Raw genomic sequence first — 18,029 nt, 5'->3', positions numbered from 1 at the left:
GGGTCTCAGGTTTGGTATAAGCATTGAGATATCACATCTCTGCTATCGGAAGCGGCTCAGGATTGGAATGGGAAGGAGTTGGATATCCCATCTCATGTTATAGGAAGAGTCTCTGGTTTGGTATTAGAATCATTGAGATATCACATCGCATGCTGTAGGAAGGGTCTAAGGATTGGAATGGGATGGACTTGGATATCACATCTCATGCTATAGGTAGGCTCTCAGGTTTGGTATAAGCATTGAGATATCACATCTCATGCTATAGGAAGGGTCTCAGGATTGGAATGGGAAGGAATTGGATATCACATCTCATGCTATAGGAAGGGTCTCAGATTTGGTATAAGCATTGAGATATCACATCTCATGCTAAAGGAAGGGTCTCAGGATTGGAATGGGAAGGAGTTGTATATGACATCTCAGGCCATAGGAAGGTTCTCAGGTTTGGTATAAGCATTGAGATATCACATCTCTGCTATAGGAAGGGTCTCAGGATTGGAATGGGAAGGAGTTGGATATCCCATCTCATGTTATAGGAAGGGTCTCAGGTTTGGTATTAGAAGCATAGAGATATCACATCTCATGCTATAGGAAGGGTCTCAGGATTCGAATGGGAAGGACTTGGATGTCACATCTCATGCTATAGGGAGGGTCTCAAGTTTGATATTAGAAGCATTGAGATAACAAATCTCATGATATCGGAAGGGTCTCAGGATTGGAATGGGAAGGAGTTGGATATCACATCTCATGATAAACGAAGGGTCTAAGGTTTGGAAGGGGAAGGATTTGGATATCACATCTCATGTTATAGGACGGGTCTCAGGTTTGGTATTAGAAGCATTGAGATATCAAGTCTCATCGTATAAGAAGGGTCTCAGAATTGGAATGGGAAGGAGTTGGATATCACACCTCAAGCTATAGGAAGGGTCTCAGGATTGGAATGGGAAGGAGTTTGATATCACATCTCATGCCATAGTATGGGTCTCAGGTTTGGTAGAAGCATTGGGTTATCACATCTCATGCTATCGGAAGGGTATCAGTATTGGATTTGGAAGAAGTTGGATATCCCATCTCATGCTATAGGAAGGGTCTCAGGTTGGAATGGGAAGGAGTTGGATATCACATTTCATGTTATAGGAAGGGTCTCAGGATTGGAATGGGAAGGACTTGGATATCATATCTCATGCTATAGGACGGGTCTCAGGTTTGTTATTAGAATCATTGAGATATCATATTGCATGCTGTAGGAAGGGTCTAAGGATTGGAATGGGAAGGACTTGGATATCACATCTCATGCTATAGATAGGCTCTTAGGTTTGGAAAGGGAAGGAGTTGGATATCACATTTCATGTTAGAGGAAGGATCTCAGGTTTGGTATTAGAAGCATTGAGATATCACATCTCATGCTATAGGAAGGGTCTCAGGATTGGAATGGGAAGTAGTTGGATATCACATCTCATGCTATAGGAAGGGTCTCAGGTTTGGTATAAGCATTGAGATATCACATCTCATGCTATAGGACGGGTCTCAGGATTGGAATGGAAGGAGTTGGATATCACATCTCATGTTATAGGAAGGATCTCAGGTTTGGTATTAGAAGCATTGAGACATCACATCTCATGCTATAGGAAGGGTCTCAGGGTTGGAATGGGAAGGAGTTGGATATCACATCTCATCCAATAGGAAGGGTCTCAGGTTTGGAATGGGAAGGAATTGGATATCACATCTCATGTTATAGGAAGGATCTCAGGATTGGAATGTGAAGGATTTGGATATCACATCTCATGCTAAAGGAAGGGTCTCAGGTTTGGTAGAAGCATTGAGATATCACGTCTCTGCTATCGGAAGGGTCTCAGGATTGGATTGGGAAGGAGTTGGATATCCCTTCTCATGCTATAGGAAGGGTCTCAGGATTTGAATGGCAAGGAGTTGGATATCACATCTCATGCCATAGGAAGGGTCTCAGGTTTGGTATAAGCATTGAGATATCACATCTCTGCTATCGGAAGGGTCTCAGGATTGGAATGGGAAGGAGTTGGATATTCCCATCTCATGTTATAGGAAGGGTCTCAGGTTTGGTATTAGAAGCATTGAGATATCACATCTCATGCTATAGGAAGGGTCTCAGGATTGGAATGGGAAGGACTTGGATATCACATCTCATGCTATAGGGAGGGTCTCAAGTTTGATATTAGAAGCTTTGAGATATCACATCTCATGATATCGGAAGGGTCTCAGGATTGGAATGGGAAGGAGTTGGATATCACATCTCATGATAAAGGAAGGGTCTAAGGTTGGAAGGGGAAGGATTTGGATATCACATCTCATGTTATATTACGGGTCTCAGGTTTGGTATTAGAAGCATTGAGATATCAAGTCTCAGAGTATAGGAAGGGTCTCAGAATTGGAATGGGAAGGAGTTGGATATCACATCTCAAGCTATAGGAAGGGTCTCAGGATTGGAATGGGAAGGACTTGGATATCACATCTCATGCTATAGGAAGGCTCTCAGGTTTGGAAGGGGAAAGAGTTGGATATCACATTTCATGTTAGAGGTAGGATCTCAGGTTTGGTATTAGAGGCATTGAGATATCACATCTCATGCTATAGGAAGGGTCTCACGATTGGAATGGGAAGGATTTGGATATCACATCTCATGCTATAGTAAGGGTCTCAGGTTTGGTATAAGCATTGAGATATCACATCTCATGCTATAGAAATGGTCTCAAGATTGCAATGGGAAGGAGTTGGATATCACATCTCATGTTATAGGAAGGATCTCAGATTTGGTATTAGAAGCATTGAGACATCACATCTCATGCTATAGGAAGGGTCTCAGGATTGGAATGGGAAGGAGTTGGATATCACATCTCATGTTATAGGAAGGGTCTCAGGATTGGAATGGGAAGCACTTCGATATCACATCTCATGTTATAGGAAGGCTCCCAGGTTTAGAAGGGGAAGGAGTTGGATATCACATTTCATGTTAGAGGTAGGATCTCAGGTTTGGTATTAGAGGCATTGAGATATAACATCTCATGCTATCAGAAGGGTCTCAGGATTGGAATGGGAAGTAGTTGGATATCACATCTCATGCTAAAGGGAGGGTCTCAGGTTTGGAAGGGGAAGGATTTGAATATCACATCACATGTTATAGGAAGGATCTCAGGTTTGGTATTAGAGGCATTGAGATATCACATCTCATGCTATCGGAAGGGTCTCGGGATTGGAATGGGAAGGAGTTGGATATCACATCTCATGCTATAGGAAGGGTCTCAGGTTTGGAACGGGAAGGAGTTGGATATCACATCTCGTGTTATAGGAAGAGTCTCAGGTTTGGTATAAGCATTGAGATATCACATCTCTGCAATTGGAAGTGTCTCAGGATTGGGATGGGAAGGATTTGGATATCACATCTCATGCTATAGGAAGGGTCTCAGGTTTGGAACGGGAAGGAGTTGGATATCACATCTCATGTTATAGGAAGAGTCTCAGGTTTGGTATAAGCATTGAGATATCAAATCTCTGCAATCGGAAGTGTCTCAGGATTGGAACGGGAAGGAGTTGGATATCCCATCTCATGTTATAGGACTGGTCTCAGGTTTGGTATTAGAAGCATTGAGATATCACATTGCATGCTGTAGGAAGGGTCTCAGGTTTGGAATGGGAAGGAATTGGATATCACATCTCATGTCATAGGAAGGATCTCAGGTTTGGTATTAGAAGCGTTGAGATATCACATCTCATGCTATAGGAATGGTCTCAGGATTGGAATGGGAAGGAGTTGGATATTACATTCTTGCTATGGGAAGGGTCTCATGTTTGGAATTGGAAGGAGTTGGATATCACATATGCTATAGGAAGGGTCTCAGGTTTGGAATGGGAAGGAGTTGGATATCACATCTCATGTTATAGGAAGGGTCTCAGGTTGGTATACGCATTGAGATATCACATCTCTGCTATCGGAAGGGTCTCAGGATTGGAATGGGAAGGAGTTGGATATCCCATCTCATGTTATAGGAAGGGTCTCAGGTTTGGTATTAGAAGCATTGAGATATCACATCTCATGCTATAGGAAGGGTCTCAGGATTGGAATGGGGAGGACTTGGATGTCACATCTCATGCTATAGGGAGGGTCTCAAGTTTGATATTAGAAGCATTGAGATAACAAATCTCATGATATCGGAAGGGTCTCAGGATTGAAATGGGAAGGAGTTGGATATCACATCTCATGATAAAGGAAGGGTCTAAGGTTTGGAAGGGGAAGGATTTGGATATCACATCTCATGTTATAGGACGGGTCTCAGGTTTGGTATTAGAAGCAGTGAGATATCAAGTCTCATGGTATAGGAAGGGTCTCAGAATTGGAATGGGAAGGAGTTGGATATCACATCTCAAGCTATAGGAAGGGTCTCAGGATTGGAATGGGAAGGAGTTTGATATCACATCTTATGCCATAGTATGGGTCTCAGGTTTGGTAGAAGCATTGGGATATCACATCTCATGCTATTGGAAGGGTATCAGTATTGGATTTGGAAGGAGTTGGATATCCCATCTCATGCTATAGGAAGGGTCTCAGGTTGGAATGGGAAGGATTTGGATATCACATTTCATGTTATAGGAAGGGTCTCAGGATTGGAATGGGAAGGACTTGGATATCATATCTCATGCTATAGGAAGGCTCTCAGGTTTGGAAGGGGAAGGAGTTGGATATCACATTTCATGTTAGAGGAAGGATCTCAGGTTTGGTATTAGAGGCCTTGAGATATCACATCTCATGCTATAGGAAGGGTCTCAGGATTGGAATGGGAAGGAGTTGGATATCACATCTCAAGCTATAGGAAGGGTCTCAGGTTTGGTATAAGCATTGAGATATCACATCTCATGCTATAGGAAGGGTCTCAGGATTGGAATGGGAAGGAGTTGGATATCACATCTCATATTATAGGAAAGATCTCAGGTTTGGTATTAGAAGCATTGAGACATCACATCTCATGTTATAGGAAGGGTCTTAGGATTGGAATGGGAAGAAGTTGGATATCACATCTCATGCTATAGGAAGGGTCTCAGGTTTGGTATAAGCATTGAGATATCACATCTCATGCTATAGGAAGGGTCTCAGGATTGGAATGGGAAGGAGTTGTATATGACATCTCATGCCATAGGAAGGGTCTCAGGTTTGGTATAAGCATTGAGATATCACATCACATGCTATAGGAAGGGTCTCAGGATTGGAATGGGAAGGACTTGAATATCACATCTCATGCTATAGGCAGGGTCTCAGGTTTGGAAAGGGAAGGAGATGGATATCACATTTCATGTTAGAGGTAGGATCTCAGGTTTGGTATTAGAGGCATTGAGATAAGACATCTCATGCTATCAGAAGGGTCTCAGGATTGGAATGGGAAGGAGTTGTATATCACATCTCATGCTAAAGGGATGGTCTCAGGTTTGGAAGGGGAAGGATTTGGAAATCACATCTCATGTTATAGGAAGGATCTCAGGTTTGGTATTAGAAGCATTGAGATATCACATCCCATGCTATCGGAAGTATCTCAGGTTTGGTATTAGAGGCATTGAGATATCACATCTCATGCTATCATAAGGGTCTCAGGATTGGAATGGGAAGGAGTTGGATATCACATCTCATGTTATAGGAAGGATCTCAGGTTTGGTATTAGAAGCATTGAGATATCACATCTCATGCTATAGGAAGGGTCTCAGGATTGGAATGGGAAGGAGTTGGATATCACATCTCATGCTATAGGAAGGGTCTCAGATTTGGTATAAGCATTGAGATATCACATCTCATGCTATAGGAAGGGTCTCAGGAATGGAATGGGAAGGAGTTGGATATCACATCTCTGCTATCGGAGGTGTCTCAGGATTGGGATGGGAAGGAATTGGATATCACATCTCATGCTATAGGAAGGGTATCAGGTTTGGAACGGGAAGGAGTTGGATATCCCATCTCATGTTATAGGACAGGTCTCAGGTTTGATATTAGAAGCATTGAGATATCACATCTCATGCTATAGGAAGGGTCTCAGGATTGAAATGGGAAGGACTTGGATATCACATCTCATGTTATAGGAAGGGTCTCAGGTTTGGAATTAGAAGCATTGAGATATCACATCTCATGCTATAGGAAGGGTCTCAGGATTGAAATGGGAAGGACTTGGATATCACATCTCATGTTATGGGAAGGGTCTCAGGTTTGGTATTAGAAGCATTGAGATATCACATCTCATGCTATAGGAAGGGTCTCAGGAATGGAATGGGAAGGACTTGGATATCACATCTCATGATAAAGGAAGGGTCTAAGGTTTGGAAGGGGAAGGATTTGGATATCACATCTCATGTTATTGGACCGGTCTCAGGTTTGGTATTAGAAGCATTGAGATATCAAGTCTCATGGTATAGGACGGGAGTTTGATATCACATCTCATGCCATGGTATGGGTCTCAGGTTTTGTAGAAGCATTGGGATATCACATCTCATGCTATCGGAAGGGTATCAGGATTGTTTTTGGAAGGAGTTGGATATCCCATCTCATGCTATAGGAAGGGTCTCAGGTTGGAATGGGAAGGAGTTGGATATGACATCTCATGTTATAGGAAGGGTCTCAGGATTGGAATGGGAAGGACTTGGATATCACATCTCATGCTGTAGGAAGGCTCGCAGGTTTGGAAAGGGAAGGAGTTGGATATCACATTTCATGTTAGAGGTAGGATCTCAGGTTTGGTATTAGAGGCATTGAGATATCACATCTCATGCTATCAGAAGCGTATCAGGATTGGAATGGGAAGGAGTTGGATATCACATCTCATGCTAAAGGGAGGGTCTCAGGTTCGGAAGGGGAAGGATTTGGATATCACATCTCATGTTATAGGAAGGATCTAAGGTTTGGTATTAGAAGCATTGAGATATCACATCTCATGCTATCAGAAGGATCTCAGGTTTGGTATTAGAAGCATTGAGATATCACATCTCATGCTATAGGAAGTGTCTCAGGATTGGAATGGGAAGGAGTTGGATATCACATCTCATGATAAAGGAAGGGTCTAAGGTTTGGAAGGGGAAGGATTTGGATATCACATCTCATGTTATAGGACGGGTCTCAGGTTTGGTATTAGAAGCATTGAGATATCAAGTCTCATGGTATAGGAAGGGTCTCAGAATTGGAATGGGAAGGAGTTGGATATCACATCTCAAGCTATAGGAAGGGTCTCAGGATTGGAATGGGAAGGAGTTTGATGTCACATCTTATGCCATAGTATGGGTCTCAGGTTTGGTAGAAGCATTGGGATATCACATCTCATGCTATTGGAAGGGTATCAGTATTGGATTTGGAAGGAGTTGGATATCCCATCTCATGCTATAGGAAGGGTCTCAGGTTGGAATGGGAAGGAGTTGGATATCACATTTCATGTTATAGGAAGGGTCTCAGGATTGGAATGGGAAGGACTTGGATATCATATCTCATGCTATAGGAAGGCTCTCGGGTTTGGAAGGGGAAGGAGTTGGATATCACATTTCATGTTAGAGGAAGGATCTCAGGTTTGGTATTAGAGGCCTTGAGATATCACATCTCATGCTATAGGAAGGGTCTCCGGATTGGAATGGGAAGGAATTGGATATCACATCTCAAGCTATAGGAAGGGTCTCAGGTTTGGTATAAGCATTGAGATATCACATCTCATGCTATAGGAAGGGTCTCAGGATTGGAATGGGAAGGAGTTGGATATCACATCTCATGTTATAGGAAAGATCTCAGGTTTGGTATTAGAAGCATTGAGACATCACATCTCATGTTATAGGAAGGGTCTTAGGATTGGAATGGGAAGAAGTTGGATATCACATCGCATGCTATAGGAAGGGTCTCAGGTTTGGTATAAGCATTGAGATATCACATCTCATGCTATAGGAAGGGTCTCAGGATTGGAATGGGAAGGAATTGTATATGACATCTCATGCCATAGGAAGGGTCTCAGGTTTGGTATAAGCATTGAGATATCACATCACATGCTATATGAAGGGTCTCAGGATTGGAATGGGAAGGACTTGGATATCACATCTCATGCTATAGGCAGGGTCTCAGGTTTGGAAAGGGAAGGAAATGGATATCACATTTCATGTTAGAGGTAGGATCTCAGGTTTGGTATTAGAGGCATTGAGATATCACACCTCATGCTATCAGAAGGGTCTCAGGATTGGAATGGGAAGGAGTTGTATATCACATCTCATGCTAAAGGGAGGGTCTCAGGTTTGGAAGGGGAAGGATTTGTAAATCACATCTCATGTTATAGGAAGGATCTCAGGTTTGGTATTAGAAGCATTGAGATATCACATCTCATGCTATCGGAAGTATCTCAGGTTTGGTATTAGAGGCATTGAGATATCACATCTCATGCTATCATAAGGGTCTCAGGATTGGAATGGGAAGGAGTTGGATATCACATCTCTTGTTATAGGAAGGATCTCAGGTTTGGTATTAGAAGCATTGAGATATCACATCTCATGCTATAGGAAGGGTCTCAGGATTGGAATGGGAAGGAGTTGGATATCACATCTCATGCTATAGGAAGGGTCTCAGATTTGGTATAAGCATTGAGATATCACATCTCATGCTATAGGAAGGGTCTCAGGATTGGAATGGGAAGGAGTTGGATATCACATCTCATGCTATAGGAAGGGTCTCAGGTTTGGAACGGGAAGGAGTTAGATATCACATCTCATGTTATAGGAAGAGTCTCAGGTTTGGTATAAGCATTGAGATATCACATCCCTGCTATCGGAGGTGTCTCAGGATTGGGATGGGAAGGAATTGGATATCACATCTCATGCTATAGGAAGGGTATCAGGTTTGGAACGGGAAGGAGTTGGATATCCCATCTCATGTTATAGGACAGGTCTCAGGTTTGATATTAGAAGCATTGAGATATCACATCTCTGCTATTGGAAGGGTCTCAGGATTGGAATGGGAAGGACTTGGATATCAGAATTCATGTTATAGGAAGGGTCTCAGGTTTGGTATTAGAAGCATTGAGATATCACATCTCATGCTATAGGAAGGGTCTCAGGAATGGAATGGGAAGGACTTGGATATCACATCTCATGATAAAGGAAGGGTGTAAGGTTTGGAAGGGGAAGGATTTGGATATCACATCTCATGTTATTGGACCGGTCTCAGGTTTGGTATTAGAAGCATTGAGATATCAAGTCTCATGGTATGGGACGGGAGTTTGATATCACATCTCATGCCATGGTATGGGTCTCAGGTTTTGTAGAAGCATTGGGATATCACATCTCATGCTATCGGAAGGGTATCAGGATTGGATTTGGAAGGAGTTGGATATCCCATCTCATGCTATAGGAAGGGTCTCAGGTTGGAATGGGAAGGAGTTGGATATGACATCTCATGTTATAGGAAGGGTCTCAGGATTGGAATGGGAAGGACTTGGATATCACATCTCATGCTGTAGGAAGGCTCTCAGGTTCGGAAGGGGAAGGATTTGGATATCACATCTCATGTTATAGGAAGGATCTCAGGTTTGGTATTAGAAGCATTGAGATATCACATGCTATCGGAAGGATCTCAGGTTTGGTATTAGAAGCATTGAGATATCACATCTCATGCTATAGGAAGGGTCTCAGGATTGGAATGGGAAGGAGTTGGATATCACATCTCATGTTATAGGAAGGATCTCGGGTTTGGTATTAGAAGCATTGAGATATCACATCTCATGCTATAGGACTGGTCTCAGGATTGGAATGGGAAGGAGTTGGATATCACATCTCATGCTAAAGGAAGGGTCTCAGTTTTGGTAGAAGCATTGAGATTTCACATATCATGCTATAGGAAGGGTCTCAGGATTGGAATGGGAAGGAGTTGGATATCACATCTCATGCTATAGGAAGGGTCTCAGGTTTGGTATAAGCATTGAGATATCACATCTCTGCTATCGGAAGGGTCTCAGGATTGGAATGGGAAGGACTTAGATATCACATCTCATGCTATAGGGAGGGTCTCAGTATTGATATTAGAAGCATTGAGATATCACATCTCATGTTATAGGAAGGGTCTATCAGGTCTTAGCATGAGACTCTTCCTATAACATGAGATGGGAATATCCAACTCCTTCCCATTCCAATCCTGAGACCCTTCCTATAGCATGAGATGTGATATCTCAATGCTTATACCAAACCTGAGACCCTTCCTATAGCATGAGATGTGATATCCAACTCCTTCCCATTCCAATCCTGAGACCCTTCCTATAGCATGAGATGTGATGTCTCAATGCTTCTAATACCAAACCTGAGATCCTTCCTATAACATGAGATGTGAAATCCAACTCCTTCCATTCCAATCCTGAGACCCTTCCTATAGCATGAGATGTGATATCTCAATGCTTATACTAAACCTGAGACCCTTCCTTTAGCATGAGATGTGATATCCAACTCCTTCCCATTCCAATCCTGAGACCCTTCCTATAGCATGAGATGTGATATCTCAATGCCTCTAATACCAAACCTGAGATCCTTCCTCTAACATGAAATGTGATATCCAAATCCTTCCCTTTCCAAACCTGAGAGCCTATCCATAGCATGAGATGTGATATCCAAGTCCTTCCCATTCCAATCCTTAGACCCTTCCTACAGCATGCAATATGATATCTCAATGATTCTAATAACAATCCTGAGACCCGTCCTATAACATGAGAGGGGATATCCAACTCTTTCCCATTCCAATCCTGAGACACTTCCGATAGCAGAGATGTGATATCTCAATGCTTATACCAAACCTGAGACCCTTCCTATAACATGAGATCGGATATCCAACTCCTTCCCGTTCCAAACCTGAGACCCTTCCTTTAGCATGAGATGTGATATCCAGCTCCTTCCCATTCCAATCCTGAGACACTTCCGATAGCATGAGATGTGATATCTCAATGCTTCTAATATCAAAAATGAGACCCTCCCTATAGCATGATATGTGATATCTAAGTCCTTCCCATTCCAATCTTGAGACCCTTCCTATAGCATGAGATGTGATATCTCAATGCTTCTACCAAACCTGAGACCGTTCCTTTAGCATGAGATGTGATATCCAACTCCTTCCCATTCCAATCCTGAGACCCTTCCTATAGCATGAGATGTGATATCTCAATACTTCTAATACCAAACCTGAGATCCTTCCGATAACATGAGATGTGATATCCAAATCCTTCCCCTTCCAAACCTGAGACCCTCCCTTTAGCATGAGATGTGATATCCAACTCCTTCCCATTCCAATCCTGAGAACCTTCTGATAGCATGAGATGTGATATCTCAATGCTTCTAATACCAAACCTGAGATCCTTCCTATAACATGAGATGTGATATCCAAATCCTTCCCCTTCCAAACCTGAGACCCTCACTTTAGCATGAGATGTGATATCCAACTCCTTCCCATTCCAATCCTGAGACCCTTCTGATAGCATGAGATGTGATATCTCAATGCCTCTTATACCAAACCTGAGATCCTACCTCTAACATGAAATGTGATATCCAACTCTTTCCCCTTCCAAACCTGAGAGCCTTCCTATAGCATGAGATGTGATATCCAAGTCCTTCCCATTCCAATCCTGAGACCCTTCCTATAACATGAGATGTGATATCCAACTCCTTCCCATTCCAACCTGAGACCCTTCCTATAGCATGAGATGGGATATCCCAATGCTAATACCAAACCTGAGACCCATACTATGGCATGAGATGTGATATCAAACTCCTTCCCATTCCAATCCTGAGACCCTTCCTATAGCTTGAGATGTGATATCCAACTCCTTCCCATTCCAGTTCTGAGACCCTTCCTATACCATGAGACTTGATATCTCAATGCTTCTAATACCAAACCTGAGACCGGTCCTATAACATGAGATGTGATATCCAAATCCTTCCCCTTCCAAACCTTAGACCCTTCTTTTATCATGAGATGTGATATCCAACTCCTTCCTATTCCAATCCTGAGATCCTTCCGATATCATGAGATGTGATATCTCAATGCTTCTAATATCAAACTTGAGACCCTCCCTATAGCATGAGATGTGATATCCAAGTCCTTCCCATTGCAATCCTGAGACCCTTCCTATAGCATGAGATGTGATGTCTCAATGCTTCAAATACCAAACCTGAGACCCTTCCTATAACATGAGATGGGAATATCCAACTCCTTCCCATTCCAATCCTGAGACCCTTCCGATAGCAGAGATGTGATATCTCAATGCTTCTAATATCAAAAATGAGACCCTCCCTATAGCATGATATGTGATATCTAAGTCCTTCCCATTCCAATCTTGAGACCCTTCCTATAGCATGAGATGTGATATCTCAATGCTTCTACCAAACCTGAGACCGTTCCTTTAGCATGAGATGTGATATCCAACTCCTTCCCATTCCAATCCTGAGACCCTTCCTATAGCATGAGATGTGATATCTCAATACTTCTAATACCAAACCTGAGATCCTTCCGATAACATGATTTGTGATATCCAAATCCTTCCCCTTCCAAACCTGAGACCCTCCCTTTAGCATGAGATGTGATATCCAACTCCTTCCCATTCCAATCCTGAGAACCTTCTGATAGCATGAGATGTGATATCTCAATGCTTCTAATACCAAACCTGAGATCCTTCCTATAACATGAGATGTGATATCCAAATCCTTTCCCTTCCAAACCTGAGACCCTCACTTTAGCATGAGATGTGATATCCAACTCCTTCCCATTCCAATCCTGAGACCCTTCTGATAGCATGAGATGTGATATCTCAATGCCTCTTATACCAAACCTGAGATCCTACCTCTAACATGAAATGTGATATCCAACTCTTTCCCCTTCCAAACCTGAGAGCCTTCCTATAGCATGAGATGTGATATCCAAGTCCTTCCCATTCCAATCCTGAGACCCTTCCTATAACATGAGATGTGATATCCAACTCCTTCCCATTCCAACCTGAGACCCTTCCTATAGCATGAGATGGGATATCCCAATGCTGATACCAAACCTGAGACCCATACTATGGCATGAGATGTGATATCAAACTCCTTCCCATTCCAATCCTGAGACCCTTCCTATAGCTTGAGATGTGATATCCAACTCCTTCCCATTCCAGTTCTGAGACCCTTCCTATACCATGAGACTTGATATCTCAATGCTTCTAATACCAAACCTGAGACCGGTCCTATAACATGAGATGTGATATCCAAATCCTTCCCCTTCCAAACCTTAGACCCTTCTTTTATCATGAGATGTGATATCCAACTCCTTCCCATTCCAATCCTGAGATCCTTCCGATATCATGAGATGTGATATCTCAATGCTTCTAATATCAAACTTGAGACCCTCCCTATAGCATGAGATGTGATATCCAAGTCCTTCCCATTGCAATCCTGAGACCCTTCCTATAGCATGAGATGTGATGTCTCAATGCTTCAAATACCAAACCTGAGACCCTTCCTATAACATGAGATGGGAATATCCAACTCCTTCCCATTCCAATCCTGAGACCCTTCCGATAGCAGAGATGTGATATCTCAATGCTTATACCAAACCTGAGATCCTTCCTATAACATGAGATGTGATATCCAACTCCTTCCCATTCCAATCCTGAGACACTTCCTATAGCATGAGATGTGATATCTCACTGCTTATACCAAACCTGAGACCCTTCCTATAGCATGAGATGTGATATCCAACTCCTTCCAATTCCAATCCTGAGACCCTTCCTATAGCATGAGATGTGATATCTCAATGCTTCTAATATCAAACTTGAGACACTCCCTATAGCATGAGATGTGATATCCAAGTCCTTCCCATTCCAATCCTGAGACACTTCCTATAGCATGAGATGTGATGTCTCAATGCTTCTAATACCAAACCTGAGATCCTTCCTATAACATGAGATGTGATATCCAACTCCTTCCATTCCAATCCTGAGACCCTTCCTATAGCATGAGATATGATATCTCAATTCTTATACCAAACCTGAGACCCTTCCTATAACATGAGATGTGATATCCAACTCCTTCCCATTCCAATCCTGAGACCCTTCCTATAGCATGAGATGTGATATCTCAATGCCTCTAATACCAAACCTGAGATCCTTCCTCTAACATGAAATGTGATATTCAACTCCTTCCCTTTCCAAACCTGAGAGCCTATCCATAGCATGAGATGTGATATCCAAGTCCTTCCCATTCCAATCCTTAGACCCTTCCTACAGCATGCAATATGATATCTCAATGATTCTAATAACAATCCTGAGACCCGTCCTATAACATGAGATGGGATATCCAACTCCTTCCCATTCCAATCCAGAGACACTTCCGATAGCACATTTGTGATATCTCAATGCTTATACCAAACCTGAGACCCTTCCTATAACATGAGATCGGATATCCAACTCCTTCCCGTTCCAAACCTGAGACCCTTCCTTTAGCATGAGATGTGATATCCAGCTCCTTCCCATTCCAATCCTGAGACACTTCCGATAGCATGAGATGTGATATCTCAATGCTTCTAATATCAAAACTGAGACCCTCCCTATAGCATGATATGTGATATCTAAGTCCTTCCCATTCCAATCCTGAGACCCTTCCTATAGCATGAGATGTGATATCTCAATGCTTCTACCAAACCTGAGACCCTTCCTTTAGCATGAGATGTGATATCCAACTCCTTCCCATTCCAATCCTGAGACCCTTCCTATAGCATGAGATGTGATATCTCAATACTTCTAATACCAAACCTGAGATCCTTCCGATAACATGAGATGTGATATCCAAATCCTTCCCCTTCCAAACCTGAGACCCTCCCTCTAGCATGAGATGGGATATCCAACTCCTTCCCATTCCAATCCTGAGATCCTTCTGATAGCATGAGATGTGATATCTCAATGCTTCTAATACCAAACCTGAGATCCTTCCGATAGCATGAGATGTGATATCTCAATGCTTCTAATACCAAACCTGAGATCCTTCCTATAACATGAGATGTGATATCCAAATCCTTCCCCTTCCAAACCTGAGACCCTCCCTTTAGCATGAGATGTGATATCCAACTCCTTCCCATTCCAATCCTGAGACCCTTCTGATAGCATGAGATGTGATATCTCATTGCCTCTAATACCAAACCTGAGATCCTACCTCTAACATGAAATGTGATATCCAACTCTTTCCCCTTCCAAACCTGAGAGCCTTCCTATAGCATGAGATGTGATATCCAAGTCCTTCCCATTCCAATCCTGAGACCCTTCCTATAACATGAGATGTGATATCCAACTCCTTCCAATTCCAACCTGAGACCCTTCCTATAGCATGAGATGTGATATCTCAATGCCTCTAATACCAAACCTGAGATCCTTCCTCTAACATGAAATGTGATATCCAACTCCTTCCCTTTCCAAACCTGAGAGCCTATCTATAGCATGAGATGTGATATCCAAGTCCTTCCCATTCCAATCCTTAGACCCTTCCTACAGCATGCAATATGATATCTCAATGATTCTAATAACAAACCTGAGACCCGTCCTATAACATGAGATGGGATATCCAACTCCTTCCCATTCCAATCCTGAGACACTTCCGATAGCAGAGATGTGATATCTCAATGCTTATACCAACCTGAGACCCTTCCTATAACATGAGATGTGATATCCAACTCCTTCCCGTTCCAAACCTGAGACCCTTCCTTTAGCATGAGATATGATATCCAGCTCCTTCCCATTCCAATCCTGAGACACTTCCGATAGCATGAGATGTGATATCTCAATGCTTCTAATATCAAAACTGAGACCCTCCCTATAGCATGATATGTGATATCTAAGTCCTTCCCATTCCAATCCTGAGACCCTTCCTATAGCATGAGATGTGATATCTCAATGCTTCTACCAAACCTGAGACCCTTCCTTTAGCATGAGATGTGATATCCAACTCGTTCCCATTCCAATCCTGAGACCCTTCCTATAGCATGAGATGTGATATCTCAATACTTCTAATACCAAACCTGAGATCCTTCCGATAACATGAGATGTGATATCCAAATCCTTCCCCTTCCAAACCTGAGACCCTCCCTTTAGCATGAGATGTGATATCCAACTCCTTCCCATTCCTATCCTGAGACCCTTCTGATAGCATGAGATGTGATATCTCAATGCTTCTAATACCAAACCTGAGATCCTTCCTATAACATGAGATGTGATGTCCAAATCCTTCCCCTTCCAAACCTGAGACCCTCCCTTTAGCATGAGATGTGATATCCAACTCCTTCCCATTCCAATCCTGAGACCCTTCTGATAGCATGAGATGTGATATCTCAATGCCTCTAATACCAAACCTGAGATCCTACCTCTAACATGAAATGTGATATCCAACTCTTTCCCCTTCCAAACCTGAGAGCCTTCCTATAGCATGAGATGTGATATCCAAGTCCTTCCCATTCCAATCATGAGACCCTTCCTACAGCATGCACTATGATATCTCAATGATTCTAATAACAATCCTGAGACCCGTCCTATAACATGAGATGTGATATCCAACTCCTTCCCATTCCAATCCTGAGACCCTTCCTATAGCATGAGATGTGATATCTCAATACTTCTAATACCAAACCTGAGATCCTTCCGATAACATGAGATGTGATATCCAAATCCTTCCCCTTCCAAACCTGAGACCCTCCCTTTAGCATGAGATGGGATATCCAACTCCTTCCCATTCCAATCCTGAGAACCTTCTGATAGCATGAGATGTGATATCTCAATGCTTCTAATACCAAACCTGAGATCCTTCCGATAGCATGAGATGTGATATCTCAATGCTTCTAATACCAAACCTGAGATCCTTCCTATAACATGAGATGTGATATCCAAATCCTTCCCCTTCCAAACCTGAGACCCTCCCTTTAGCATGAGATGTGATATCCAACTCCTTCCCATTCCAATCCTGAGACCCTTCTGATAGCATGAGATGTGATATCTCATTGCCTCTAATACCAAACCTGAGATCCTACCTCTAACATGAAATGTGATATCCAACTCTTTCCCCTTCCAAACCTGAGAGCCTTCCTATAGCATGAGATGTGATATCCAAGTCCTTCCCATTCCAATCCTGAGACCCTTCCTATAACATGAGATGTGATATCCAACTCCTTCCAATTCCAACCTGAGACCCTTCCTATAGCATGAGATGTGATATCTCAATGCCTCTAATACCAAACCTGAGATCCTTCCTCTAACATGAAATGTGATATCCAACTCCTTCCCTTTCCAAACCTGAGAGCCTATCTATAGCATGAGATGTGATATCCAAGTCCTTCCCATTCCAATCCTTAGACCCTTCCTACAGCATGCAATATGATATCTCAATGATTCTGATAACAAACCTGAGACCCGTCCTATAACATGAGATGGGATATCCAACTCCTTCCCATTCCAATCCTGAGACCCTTCCGATAGCAGAGATGTGATATCTCAATGCTTATACCAACCTGAGACCCTTCCTATAACATGAGATGTGATATCCAACTCCTTCCCGTTCCAAACCTGAGACCCTTCCTTTAGCATGAGATGTGATATCCAGCTCCTTCCCATTCCAATCCTGAGACACTTCCGATAGCATGAGATGTGATATCTCAATGCTTCTAATATCAAAACTGAGACCCTCCCTATAGCATGATATGTGATATCTAAGTCCTTCCCATTCCAATCCTGAGACCCTTCCTATAGCATGAGATGTGATATCTCAATGCTTCTACCAAACCTGAGACCCTTCCTTTAGCATGAGATGTGATATCCAACTCGTTCCCATTCCAATCCTGAGACCCTTCCTATAACATGAGATGTGATATCCAACTCCTTCCCATTCCAACCTGAGACCCTTCCTATAGCATGAGATGGGATATCCCAATGCTGATACCAAACCTGAGACCCATACTATGGCATGAGATGTGATATCAAACTCCTTCCCATTCCAATCCTGAGACCCTTCCTATAGCT

This window comes from Ambystoma mexicanum, chromosome 7p, assembly GCF_040938575.1.
Source record: "Ambystoma mexicanum isolate Mex_15411 chromosome 7p, UKY_AmexF1_1, whole genome shotgun sequence".
Classification (NCBI taxonomy): Eukaryota; Metazoa; Chordata; class Amphibia; order Caudata; family Ambystomatidae; genus Ambystoma; species Ambystoma mexicanum.
This window is presented reverse-complemented; position numbering follows the sequence as displayed.